Below are 12,813 nucleotides of genomic sequence, written 5' to 3' on the forward strand. Positions count from 1 at the left end.
ATGGAAGCTCCTTGAAGGCAGGAACTGTCTTACTTGCTTTTCTATGTATCCCAACACTTAGCACAGTGCCTGGCACAGAGTAAGCCCTTCATCTTTTATCTATCCATGAAGGTGGGTTATTAGCAGGGAAGTCCTTCAGGGAGATTGCTTCCAGAATCTGGTGACTCTAGAATGCTCTGGTGTTCCCCAGTCCACAGAAATATCTCCAGGACAGAAGGAGGAGGACCCAAGAATTCAGAGTGTCACAAGCTACCAGCATTTCCAGTGAAAAATAGCCTTAGGAAAAAGAAACCCAGGGATTCTAAGTGACTTGCCCAAAGTCATAAAGGTGGGTAGTAGCACAACTGAGATTTAAATTGAGGTCCTCTGAGTCTGACTTTTGACTCCGTAATACTCCTCCCCAGAAAATAACAGCTAACATTCATATATACTACTTTAAGGTTTGCAAAGCACTTTACAAATTATCTCATTCTATCCTCACAACAACCGTAGGACATGAGTACTCTCATTATCCCCATTTTACAGATGAAGAAACCGAGGCACTCAAAGCTAAGTTACTTATCCAGGGTCACACAGCTAGTACATATCTGTGGCTGAATTTGAATTCAGGTTACTCAGTCAGAAAGACCAGCGCTCTACCCACTATGCCACCTTGCTGCTTGAAAATAAATATTGTTACTTTAGGGTTTAGAGCTGGAAGAAACCTTAGAGATCATCATGTTCAAATCTCTTATTTTACAGCGTGGGAAACTGAAGTTTCACCATGCCCCTTCCCAGTTGTCCATGGGCTTTTAAAACTGGGTATAAGCACTGGTCCTGGAGTCAGGACCTGAGTTCAAATCTGGTATCAGACACTTACTGGCTAGGTGACCCTGGGTAAGTCACTTAACACTGATTGCCTCAAAAGAAAATAAAAATAAAAAAATAAAACTGGGTATAGTGGACTACACTCCTTGGGAAGGGGCTTATAAGGGCTCAAAAGCAGCTCATATGCAAATAACAAGTCACCTTTAGATGGAACTCTGAGACTCGCAAAGTACGTTCCCCACAAAAACCCGTGAGATTGTTCTTAAGCAAGTGGTATGATGTCCTTTTTACACATATGGAAGCTGAAAGTCAATCAGTTGGTAAGCACCAGCACCAGGATTTGAATTCAGATCTCCTAAGTCCACGTTTCACGAATTTTCCATGATGCCATTCTGCTCCCTCACTCAGCATAGTATAGCCCACAGTCCTCTGGTCTAGGAATCTGCAACATTGATTTCTCCTAGCAGTTCTAGTGGTGGACAAGTGACTGGGCAAGTCATTAATCTCCATGGATCTCAGTATTCCCATCTATGATATGGGAATGATCATAACTGTTCATTCTACCAAAAAGGATCATTGTGAAGTGGAAATAAGATGATAAATTTTTATTTCTTGAAAACTTTAAATCACCATTCTAAAGCAAGCACCATTCTGGCAAGATTCACTCTTGGTTTATGGGCAAGCCATGCTTTGGTTTAATGCTGCAAAATCAGAGGCAGTTTTTCCAGCATAGATCCTGGTGTTCTAAATGACTTAGAGGAGCTCGTAAGTTCAAGGAATTTTCGAAAGGCCTGTAGAAATGAAAGCTAGATCACCCAGCCCCATTGCCTCCTTTTATTGATGAGGAGCTGGGGTTCACAGGAGTTCACTGGTTTGTCCAGGGCTGCACAACTACTGATGAGCAAGGCAGGAAGATACAGCTGGCCAGTTCTCATTTACTTTGAAGAATTTTAAAAAGTTTAGGGAGGAGTTTCTGGCATAGTGGGGAAAGCACCAGATTTGGTGGCCAGCTCCAAAGAACTGGCTTTGGGTTCTTGCTCCATTACATTTTTTCTTAATTTAAAGAATGCGAATCTGCAAATAATCAAATGTGATAATATCCTTCCTTCCTCCCACTCTCCCTCATTCTTTCCTCTCTCCCTCCCTTGTTCCCTTTCTCCTTCCTTCTCTCTCTTCCTCCCTCCTTTCCTGTATCACTCCTTCACCTACTTCCTTATTTCCTTTTCTCCCTTCTTCATTTCTTCTCCTCCCTCCCTGCCTCTTTTCTCTCTTTCCTTCCTCCTTCCCTCCCTTCCTTCCTTCCTTTCTCCTTCCCTTTCTCCTTCCATTCATTCCCTTCCTGTCTCATAGGGAATGATTTTGTTAAAGAAAAATTAGAGATTTCAAGGTAAACAAGATCTCACAAACCATCTAGTCCAGTGATTCTCAAACTTTTTTGGTTTCAAAACCCCTTTACGATCTTAAAAATTATTGAGGACCCCCAAAGAGCTTTTGTTTATATGGATTACATCCATCAATATTTACCATATTAGAACTAATAACATCTCAATATTGTTATCAAAATAATTAGACCTCATAGGCCCCCTGAAAAGGTATTAGGAATCCCTCAGACCACACTTTAAAACTGCTCATCTAACCCTTTTGTTTTACAGATGAGGAAACCAAGGCCCAGACCAAAAAAAGTGATATGCCCAGAGTCACCCAGATGACAAGCAAGAGAGGCAAGTTTGGAACCCAAGGCCTCTGGTGCCAGATCCAGCCCTCTCTCTATTATCCAAACTGCCTCTCCTTTATCAGGGCAAGCCATAACTTTCTGATTTGACTAGTATATAGAGACCAGCTTTGTATTTGTCCATATCAGATTTGTAATACGTATCATTCCTACCTTATGCTTAACTCCATGATATCACCATTGCAGTTTACAATACCTGATCTTGTTCAGCCCTCCCAACAACTCCAAGATGAACAGGGCAGTTATTATCATCCTTTTTTGACAGAGGCTGAAGCACAGAGACATGAACTCACTTGTCCAAGGTCACACAGCCAATTAAACGTCTGGTAAAGGCTTGGACACTCCAGAGCCTTTCATCTCATTTGCCCTGAGCATGAGGCCCAAGAAAACAGAAATCAATCCTGGTTCTAAGAAATGCAGATTTTCTCTGAACACCACAGCCTCCAAATCCGGAAATGCTGAAGTCAATTTACCAACAGATAAAACTCCAAGTGTAAAAGAAAGCTGATATCTCACAGGCACCATGGTGATAAAAAAAAAATGATTAAATGACCTTCTTCCAAATGAGGGGCTGTCATCAAACTTTGCATTAACAACTGCAATTAAATGATGAGTTTATTTGTTTTATATGTATATATACACACAAATGTATGTATTTATATTGTATGTATATATTTATATACACATTCTGCCTGATCTTCGGTATTTTTCACAAAGTACTATCTCAATAAAGACTTTAAAATACTCTTAGGATGGTAGGTTAGAAGGAAAGAAAGGGATATATGTATTGAAGACATTACATGTGTATGTGTAAGTGTGTGTGTTTGTGTGTGTGTGTGTGTGTGTGTATGACATATTGTGGACGTCATGGAGCTTCCATGGCACTATCTCCTCTCCCAAGAGCCCTGAGTAGATCCAGAGAAGAGAGAACACCCAGAGGAGCTGAAACAGCCAAAGTTAGTAGAGGCAGCATTTTATTGGAATCTATAACCCATGGAGTGTATAACCTGCCCTGGCCACTTCCTGACCATGCTTAGGGAAGGCCCACTGAGTCATCAGCCCTTGACCCAGGGGCCAATCAAGCTCCCAAGCTGAATTCTTTCCCAGGAACAGTTCAGAGCACAGGCTCAGCACTCCACACAGGGTACTCCAATCCAACCTCCAATACATTCATAATAACCCATATTTTCACATTAATTTAAATACTTGATCACTTTACAAAGGAGGGCAACCAGATGGTAAAGAGCCTTTTTTTCATATGAGAATCTTATGAAGAAATTAGGGGTGCTTACTCTAGAGAAGAGAAACCTGGGGGCCTGGGAATGATCGTTGCATTCAGGTATTGAAAGGGCCGACATGTGGAAGAGGGATCACTTATTGTCAGATGGCATAACAAGGACTGATGACTAGAAGTTGCATTGAGGTAAATTTAGGCTTCAAAGAGACAAGAACCAGATCTGTGATTTTATTAGCATAGGGAAATCTAGAGGGAGGAAACTCTCTAGTACTGCAAGACAACACATTCTCAGGAACTTTTAGTCTTAGAGACTTGCCTAAAAAACAGAGAGGTCAAGTGACTTGTCCAAACTCACGTAACCAGAATGTGTCAGAGGTGGGATTAGAATCCAGGTCTTCTTCATTTTTGACCATTCTTTATCCACTAGAGTCATAGTGGCTAACTGGCCTTGATGTCAATTTAAAAAAATCAATGACCTTCCAAACAATTAGAGTCATCTGAAAGGGAATAGGCTGCCCCAGATGGCAGTGGCATCACCCTCACTGGTGCCCATCAAGCAAAAAAAAAATGGATGGCTGCTGGTCTGACTTAGTGTAAAAGGGATTCGTTTTCAAGTGTAGGTTGGAGTAGACAGCCACTCCCAACTCTAACATCCTGTGGTTCCATGTTCCTAAGGCAAGTTCTGCAAGAACAAGTTTAAAAGCCTGCCCCTACTCATGGGCGATGGTGGCAAAAGGCTGCCTCACATGGGACACATTCAGCCAGCCCAAGCCACACCTTACATCTACATATAGTGCTTTCACTATGGAAAGCACATCTATAAATTTCTATTTTCTCTCCTTGCAACAACACTGGGAGGCAGCTAGTAGCAAAGACCTAAAGAGCAATTTCAATTAAAAAATCCCTGGACCATTATACTGGAAACCCCTTCCCCAACATAGACCCTTGGCAAGACATTATACAGAGTGCCCCAAATGTCTTAGTGCATTTTCAAGATTTCACAGCTTTAAAATGCACTAAAACTTTTGGAACATCCTAGGGTGGGAGGAGAGGAAGGTTGTTTGTTTGCTTGTTTTTAACCAGAGCTGTGCTTTTGTATATATAGGGAACTCTTTTCGAGAAAACAGTACCAATGTACAGTCTTAGAAAGTGGCCTGGGACACAAGAGGTGATGTGCCCTGCCCAGAACCACCTGCCAGTAAGTGTCAGAGGCCAGACTTGATCCCAGGCCAGATTTCCTATACGTGGTCCTAGGTGGCTTCTCTGAAGTCCTGTTACTAATAATGATAATAAATAGGAGGATGTCACCAAAGAGCAAAATTTCTTGGAAAGTTTTCAAGAGCCAAGAGAAGCCATTTCAAGAACCAAGAAAAATCAGAAGCACAGGCCAGTTTGGGCCCACATGAGGATGCCACTCACCACTCCACCCCTCCTGCCTTTCATGAGCCAAGCCAGGAAGCCATGCTTCAGACGGTATTGAATGCAAGATGGATCAAAAAGAGATTTCATCCAGCCGGGGTTCAAGAAACAGTTGCCAACTCAGCACTCGAGGTTTGAAACAGGAAACTGGAGAGAGGAGGTTTGTTTCCATATTTAACCTCCTCTGTGATCATCCAAAATAAATGGGCTAATTGCTAAATAGCAAAATTGACGCTAATCCCAACAGAAGCATTGACATCTGCATGCACTTGACGTTAAAACTTAATTAGAAGTTGAAAGGTGTTGTTTTATTTATGGAGTTGCCACACTGGCTATGTCAACACTTCTCTCTTTAAGGACAGCCTAAGGAAGATCACTCCTGTTAGTTTATTGGTGTTTTGTCTGTGGCTCAGAAAAGTAGCCTTTTTCACATGGTCTGGTTGATAAAAAAGAAAGCTTTCCTCGAAAAGCATCATTTACCACTGTCTTCTGAAATCAAGAGTCACTCTGGGTCCATTTTTAAAGGTATGGTTTTCTCCAGCTCTTGAGTTCTGCTTGGCCTGGATCTCCTCCACCTTTGTTTCTTTGACACATTCACTGGCAAGGAAGGAGCTGGGAAATTCCAAACCTACCAGTAATGAGGCTGTGGGTCCATCAACACCTCTCTCCTGGCCAGGTCAGCTTGCTCCACTATCAGTTCAACTCCTTCCAATTGGGAACCCTCACTTCCCCTCCAAACCTCCTTCCTCTCTTCATGACTCAGATTGGAACATATGGAGCTTGGCTCAAATGAGTGGTTCTCAAATGAGCTAAAAATCCCACCAAACTCGGAAGGTGTGTATATGAACTTGTCCTCTGCCAAAACACACACAGAGAGAAAGAGAGAGAGAGACAGAGAGATATATAAGAGACAGAGAGAGAGAGAGAGAGAGAGAGAGAGACTTGGAGTTTAAGTCATTATGTCTGTATTATTGTAGATGCCTTAAAAATCCTCCTATAATAGGACCTTTGAAAGATAGCAGGGCATAGTGGCTAATAATAATAGTTAACATTTACATAGTGCTTTAAGGCTTGAAAAGAACCCTACGTATGTTACTTCATTTAATCCTCAAAAGGACCCTGTGAGATAGGTGCTGCTATTATTATCCCCCTTTTGCAGGGGAGGAAACTGAGGTACATAGGTGATGTGATTTTTGCAAAGGGTCAGCTATCAAGTGTCTGAGGCAGGTTTTGAACTCAGATATTCCACAATCCCAGTACTGTGCCACTTAGAAGCTAGAATATTGGCCTCAAATTCAAGAAGATCTAGGTATCTTGCTTCTGATATATACAGGCTGTGTGACCCTGAGTAAGTCACTTAACTTTTCACTGTCTCAGGCAACTAAGACAATAAGTTCAAGAACAGATGCCAACATGCATGGGTAAGAAATTTTGTCTTTGATGGTTCCCTACAACAATGAAATTAGTAGACGGGTCTCTATCTGTCATATATCTATTATGCATCTATCTGTATGTGTGTATTTATGTATATGTGTATGAATAGATACGTAAGTCTATACATGTCTACAATGTTGTAAGATTACTTAATACAAATAATTTCATATGGTTTCATTTTGTGAAAGCAATAGTCATGTGTGTGCTTTTATTGACAGTAAATTAATTCAGAACATTTGACCTGAACGAAATTAAACTCCACCAAACTAGCTTTTCCACCTTTAGTTAAATCTTCTCAATTACATTCTGGATTTCATGATGTAGTCCATGTTTCCTTGTTCTTTGGGATATTTAATTCTACAGTTCTTAAAAATGGGTATTACTCTAAGGACACATGCAAAAGTTTTGGCTCATGAAGAGCATACTTCAGTGACTGTTAGAGATATTGTGGCTATTTCAAATGTATGGAAGCCAAGTGTTCTAAGGATCATTCAAGCCCACAGTAAAACAGAATCCATTACACTGAAGCTCAAAGTGCCATAAGAAAAAAAACAAAAATAAAAGTGAAGAACTGACAGACTATTGTTGCAAAGTGGTCAAATTAATTCCCAGAGCAAAGTCTTTCAGTGATGTGGAAGGGAAAGGCCCTACCCAACTGCCCTCCTTTGGACTTCTTTATCATGCCTATAGAAATCACATCATCATTCAAGATCAAATCAGCCTTGGTAATCACACTTCATCACACCTCTGGGACACTTCTAAATAGAGGGTGGAGTGGAGAGCTTCTCCCCAAACCTCCATTTAAAGGAGAACCCTAGGTAGGCCGCTTCTTCAAATCCTACCTGGCTGCATGACTTTGGACTTCATCATGCCCATGTATCAGATGCCTTTTCTTCCCCTCCCACCACCCCTTTCAGCTTCCTCTAGTGTATTGCCTTCTCCCATAAAATTGCAAGCTTCTTCAAGGCAGGGAATGTCATTCTTTCTCATGTGTGTAGCTCCACTACTTTGTACAGTGCCTGGCATTTCATAGATGCTTTATGTGTATTAATTTATATATTTATGTTTAATCATTTATATATTTATATTTATTGACTGACTTGAGGGATTGTTATTGTTCCCTCTACCATGTGGTATGCCTCTTGGTTGTTTGGAGATGACCTGGATTTCTTGAAACCTATACCAGTGGAATGCAATCTTTGAATGGTTCTGCCAGGCTAAAAAAAAAAAGCTTTAAGAAGGGTGGATCTGGAAATGGATTATATAGGTGTTGTCTGATTATTTTAGCTAAGTTCAGAGAGGCTCATTATCAGATTGGCTACAACATAATGAAAATTTTGGTTTCAGAAACTCTCAAGGACCGTCTACTAAGTCCTGCAGTAAGGAGGACCCATTTAATCAGACATTCTTGAAACTGAAGGAAAGTAGCCAAAGCTAGGTTAGAGTGAGTGGCCAGAAAGGAGATAAAAGGTAGAGGGCATCCTGGGCTTGTAATAGTGTTGGCAAATGCAAAAAGGTGGAAATGAGCATTTCAAGTGTAGATAACATTGGGGAATCACACCTGGCGGCAGTAAGAGATATGTGTTGAGAAGTTGTAGGAGAAATGAACCCTAAATAAGGAAGTAGAGGAGTAAGATAAAAGTGGGGATGAAGTATTATCAATAATTTTTTAAAAATACAACATGGTATAATGGAAAGATGTAATTACAATATGTTGTAATAGAAGGAACACTAACGGAGAGCAAGGAGGCAGGTTCAGATTCTGATTCCCACTGTGTGTGACTCAAGTCATTTTATCTCTCTGAGCCTCAGTTTCCCCATCCATTTGAACTCAGTGATCTCTAAAGTCACATCCAACTTTAAAAGACCATAACTCCATGTTTTTGAAAAAAATAAAAGTAACATTTGGAATTCAGCAACTCTCATTTTATAGCGTAAAGAGAGAAACACAAAGATTTTCATTAGGTCTTATCATAATGATTATAACAACAATGATTTGTCACATTGGCATTTATATTTCTTTCCTATTTGCAAAGTATCTTATATACATTATTTCAGTTGATCCTCACAACAACAACATAAAGTAGGTACTATAGCTATTATCTCCATTTTACAGATAAAGATACTGAGGCACCACAAATCTGGAAAGAATTTGAAAGTTCAGGAATGGCTGAACAAGTTATGGTATATGATTGTGATGGAACACAACAATGTTGTAAGAAATGATGAGCTCAATGACCCTAGAAAAACATGGAAAGACTTGCACAAAATAATGAAGAGTGAAATGAGCAGAACCAAGAGAAGGTTTTATACGGTAACAGCAACATTGTTTTAAGAACAACTTTGAGCTAATAAGTTACTTTGACTGATATAAATACCCAAATTAACTATAAAGGACATATGAAGAAAGATGCTTTCTGCATAGAATAATTTTACATATATGCCTATTTGTGTCTAATGGTAGCCATCTCTAGGATGAGAGAGGGGGGGAGAAAAAATTTACATGCTAATTTTGTTGTATTTGAAAGGAATGGCAAGTTGTACATAGTAGATTTGCTGTTTCGTGTACAATCATCTTTTTTCTACAATGTTACAAAAATGCTTGTTTTGTTCCATAAATTAAAAATAATTTTAAATAGGAAATGGAAAAAGCATATTGCCTAGACTAATGTCCCACATCTATATGCAAGGATGTCTCAAAGAGACAGCATGTATGAGGTGCACATTAGACTTCAAAGGGAAGAGACAGACCCTTTTCTACCCACTTATTTCTAGCCCCATAGTATAATGAATTTTTTGAAGAATGTCAAATAATTCAGCAAGAATTTTCAGTGCCAACTTGTATGAACATTCAGGGAAGACTTCATGAAGTGTCTTGAAGAATAGCCAAAAAGATTTGGATAACAGAAAAGGAAGAGAGAAGGAATGCCAGGCAGGAGAAATAACATGAGAAAAGATTGAGTTAAGAATAAAAACTGGTATGTGTAGAGAATAACTAAGAAACTGGCCCAAATGTTGACAGAACCATCTTTATCAACAGGTTGCTTTACATGACATGGATTCAGAATTGAAAGAAAGTCCTTTTTGGTACCACAAACCGGTGTTACTAATGCCTGAAATTTCCACAATTAAAGCTTCGTTCCTTTGTCCTAAGATTGAGTCTTCTATGTAAATGCAAATACACTTGGACAAGATGACACTTTAAGTCTTAGGAGTCAAGAGTACATTACTGGGGCTTTAACATTTTTTAAAATGTAATAAGAATTCCCTTTATCCATTCCAGGTAAAAATAGTTGTCCATATACTAACTGTCAGTACCATGGCCAGAGGTAGTAGGAAAACTAGAAAAAGAAAAAGTTGGTCAGCATTATGGCAAAAAGAGCAACTGCTTTAGAGATAGCTAAATGGTGACAAAGTGGGTAGAGCACAGGGCTTGGAATCAGGAAGATATGAATTCAAATCCTGCTTCACACACTTATTAGCTGTATGACCTTTGGCAAGTCACTTCACCTCTGCCTCAGTTTCCTCAACTGTAAAATGGGGATAATAGCATCTACCTCCCTAGGTTGTTATGAAGATCAAATGCGATAATACAATGCCTGGCACATGCTAGGTGTTTAATAAATGTTTATTCGTTTCCTTCCTGTCTGCTGAGCCATATTGCTGTACATCCTTCATTTGCAAAGAGAACCAATGACATCACAGGGTAATGTCTTAACTCAACCATGAATTAGATGTGAGGTAGAGTTGCTCAAAGTCATTAGCCTCACTCTTTCTTCCAGAGGCATCAAAGTCCAGTAGCAAGACAAAAGTCAAGATAACTGACAATGACTGGGATGCAGTAGATGACCTTGGCATCTTTAATGTCTGATCAAGCTTTAAGCACTCCACAGCACCCACTTCAGCCACATTGGAACAAATTGTTCCCATTCGCCCATTATGCCAGGGAAAGTCTTCATAAGTTTGGGGTAGACACCCCTCTAACTCATGACCCACTGGTTATCCTCGATCTGCTTTAGCTCCTCTGTTGAGACAGTTCTACTGTGGTGTGGCCGCTACGCATGCTACAGCTTCTTGGAGCCACAGGTGAGAGTTGGATTCCAAGAAGTGGACACTAAAAGTAGATGAGCAACCCTGAAAAGGGCTTGGTAAGCCCTCACACCAGAGAGGCTTGTCCTCCCTGAATACCCCATACACCCCAATACACACACACACACACACACACACACACACAGTGTAAGGTAATTGGAAGCCGGGAGGAACTAACAAGGAGATTAAGAAAGCCTACGTGTAGGTAGTGCTTCAGCTGAGCTTTGAAAGAAACTAGGGGTTCTGAGAGTCAGGAATAAAGAAGGTATGCATTCTAGGCATGAAGGATGGCCAATACAAAGACGCATAAATGGACAATGGAGTTTTGGATGTGAGTAACAGCAAGATGACCAGTTTGGCTGAGCCAAAGTATTCAGCCAGATTGTGAAGTGTTTTAAACACCAAAAGGAAGAATAAAAATAAGGGGCCGTTCTAAATGACCTCAGAGTCCCTTCCAGCTCAAAATCTATGATCCTCTATCCTTGCAGCAGGCTGAGTACTATCAGTGTCCACATTTTGTGTTGGAAGACAGAGATGTTTGGTTTGGTTTGCGGTTTTTGGTTGTTGTTTTTTTAGCGGGGAGGAGGAAGGTAAGTCCCTCATCTCCTATTCACATCCTAAAACCAACTGATTCCCAAACATAAGTTAAAATTACCTGACCTTCATCACTGGGATTCCAACAAAACTGAAGGCTGTCTCAATGAACATGAGAGCTAAACGCCAGGCAAATTTGTCACATACTTTCCCCGAGCCGCACACTTTCAGAGTTTCATTTTTAAAAAAATCCACATAATTAGTTTAGCTTTACCAGGGGAAAAAAATTTTTTTTGAATGACAAGGTCAGGCTCCTGACCTTTCAGTAAATTAGAGAAGATTGCCATAAATTGCACAATATAATGAAACACCAATTTGCATATTTGCTGCTATATTAAAAGGGATCAGTTTTAGCTCGCAAAGAAGAACAAACAAAAACATGCATTTTAATAACTCAAATTACTCCCAGGAAGTGACCCTCAGCAGAAAGCCTGATTATCACTACTTAATTAGAAGCCTTGGAAATCTAAATCTTCCTTAAATCCTATTCTGGGTACAGTGAAAGATGAAGCCATGAGTTTTGTCTAAGATTCAATATTTACTCTTCACTAATATGTTTGCGGGGGAGACTTTCCAAGTATTCAGAAGACATGCAAGGGGAAAAAATTTTAATATTCAAAGAAAGAGTGCCCAAAAACCTGTGTCTGCTTGCAGGTGCTGAGCAATTAACAGGCTGGCATTTAGAGTGCTTTTAATTAATTAATTAAAAATGCAAAGCTGACTTTCATTTCTTTAAATGTTTGAACATTTTATCCATCGGTAATAAACCAGGAGATGCTGCTGGGCTACAACATCTGGCAAATGAAAAAGTTGGTTAGGGCTGTTTAGAATGAAGGCTTTGGCATTTTTCTTATGGGCCCTTTCCCTGTGTCTTCCATGCCTTACCTCCCATCCAAACCCCATTGACAAATTTCAACTTGGCATTGGGTAAAGGGGGACATGGTGCCTGGCCTACTCGGGATGATAAATCAAAGGTGACAGTTGTTCACAGATCATGAACCATCCACCTCAGGAAGCTTCTCATGATCTCTCCAGTCCCTAGTGCTCTCTAGCCCAAAATCATCATGCAAATACATATTTTTAGAGAGGAAGGTAAGCTCCTTTAAGGCAAGGTCTATTTTTTTTTTGTCTTTGCATCCCCAGTACATACCACAGTGCTGGCACTTCTCCTTCATTTCATTTGTCAAGACTTGTAATTCCATTGAGGTAGAGAACTCCCAGTGAGGAAACTCCCTCTATCAATAGAAATCAGCACTTACTCGAAACATATAGTCTTAGAGAGTTTTCTAAGGCATTGAGAAGTTCTATAATCCATCAACAAGCATTTCTTAAGCACTGCTCCAGGCCAGGATCTGTACTAGGCAAAAAAATACAAAGGTATAAGTGAAGCAGGCTCTGTCCTCAAGGAGCTTACAATTTAATCAGAGAAGACAACATACAAACATTCACACACACATATGTATTATATATACACAAGTGTAATATATATTATACATATGAT

This window comes from Trichosurus vulpecula, chromosome 4 (genome assembly GCF_011100635.1).
Source record: "Trichosurus vulpecula isolate mTriVul1 chromosome 4, mTriVul1.pri, whole genome shotgun sequence".
NCBI lineage: Eukaryota > Metazoa > Chordata > Mammalia > Diprotodontia > Phalangeridae > Trichosurus > Trichosurus vulpecula.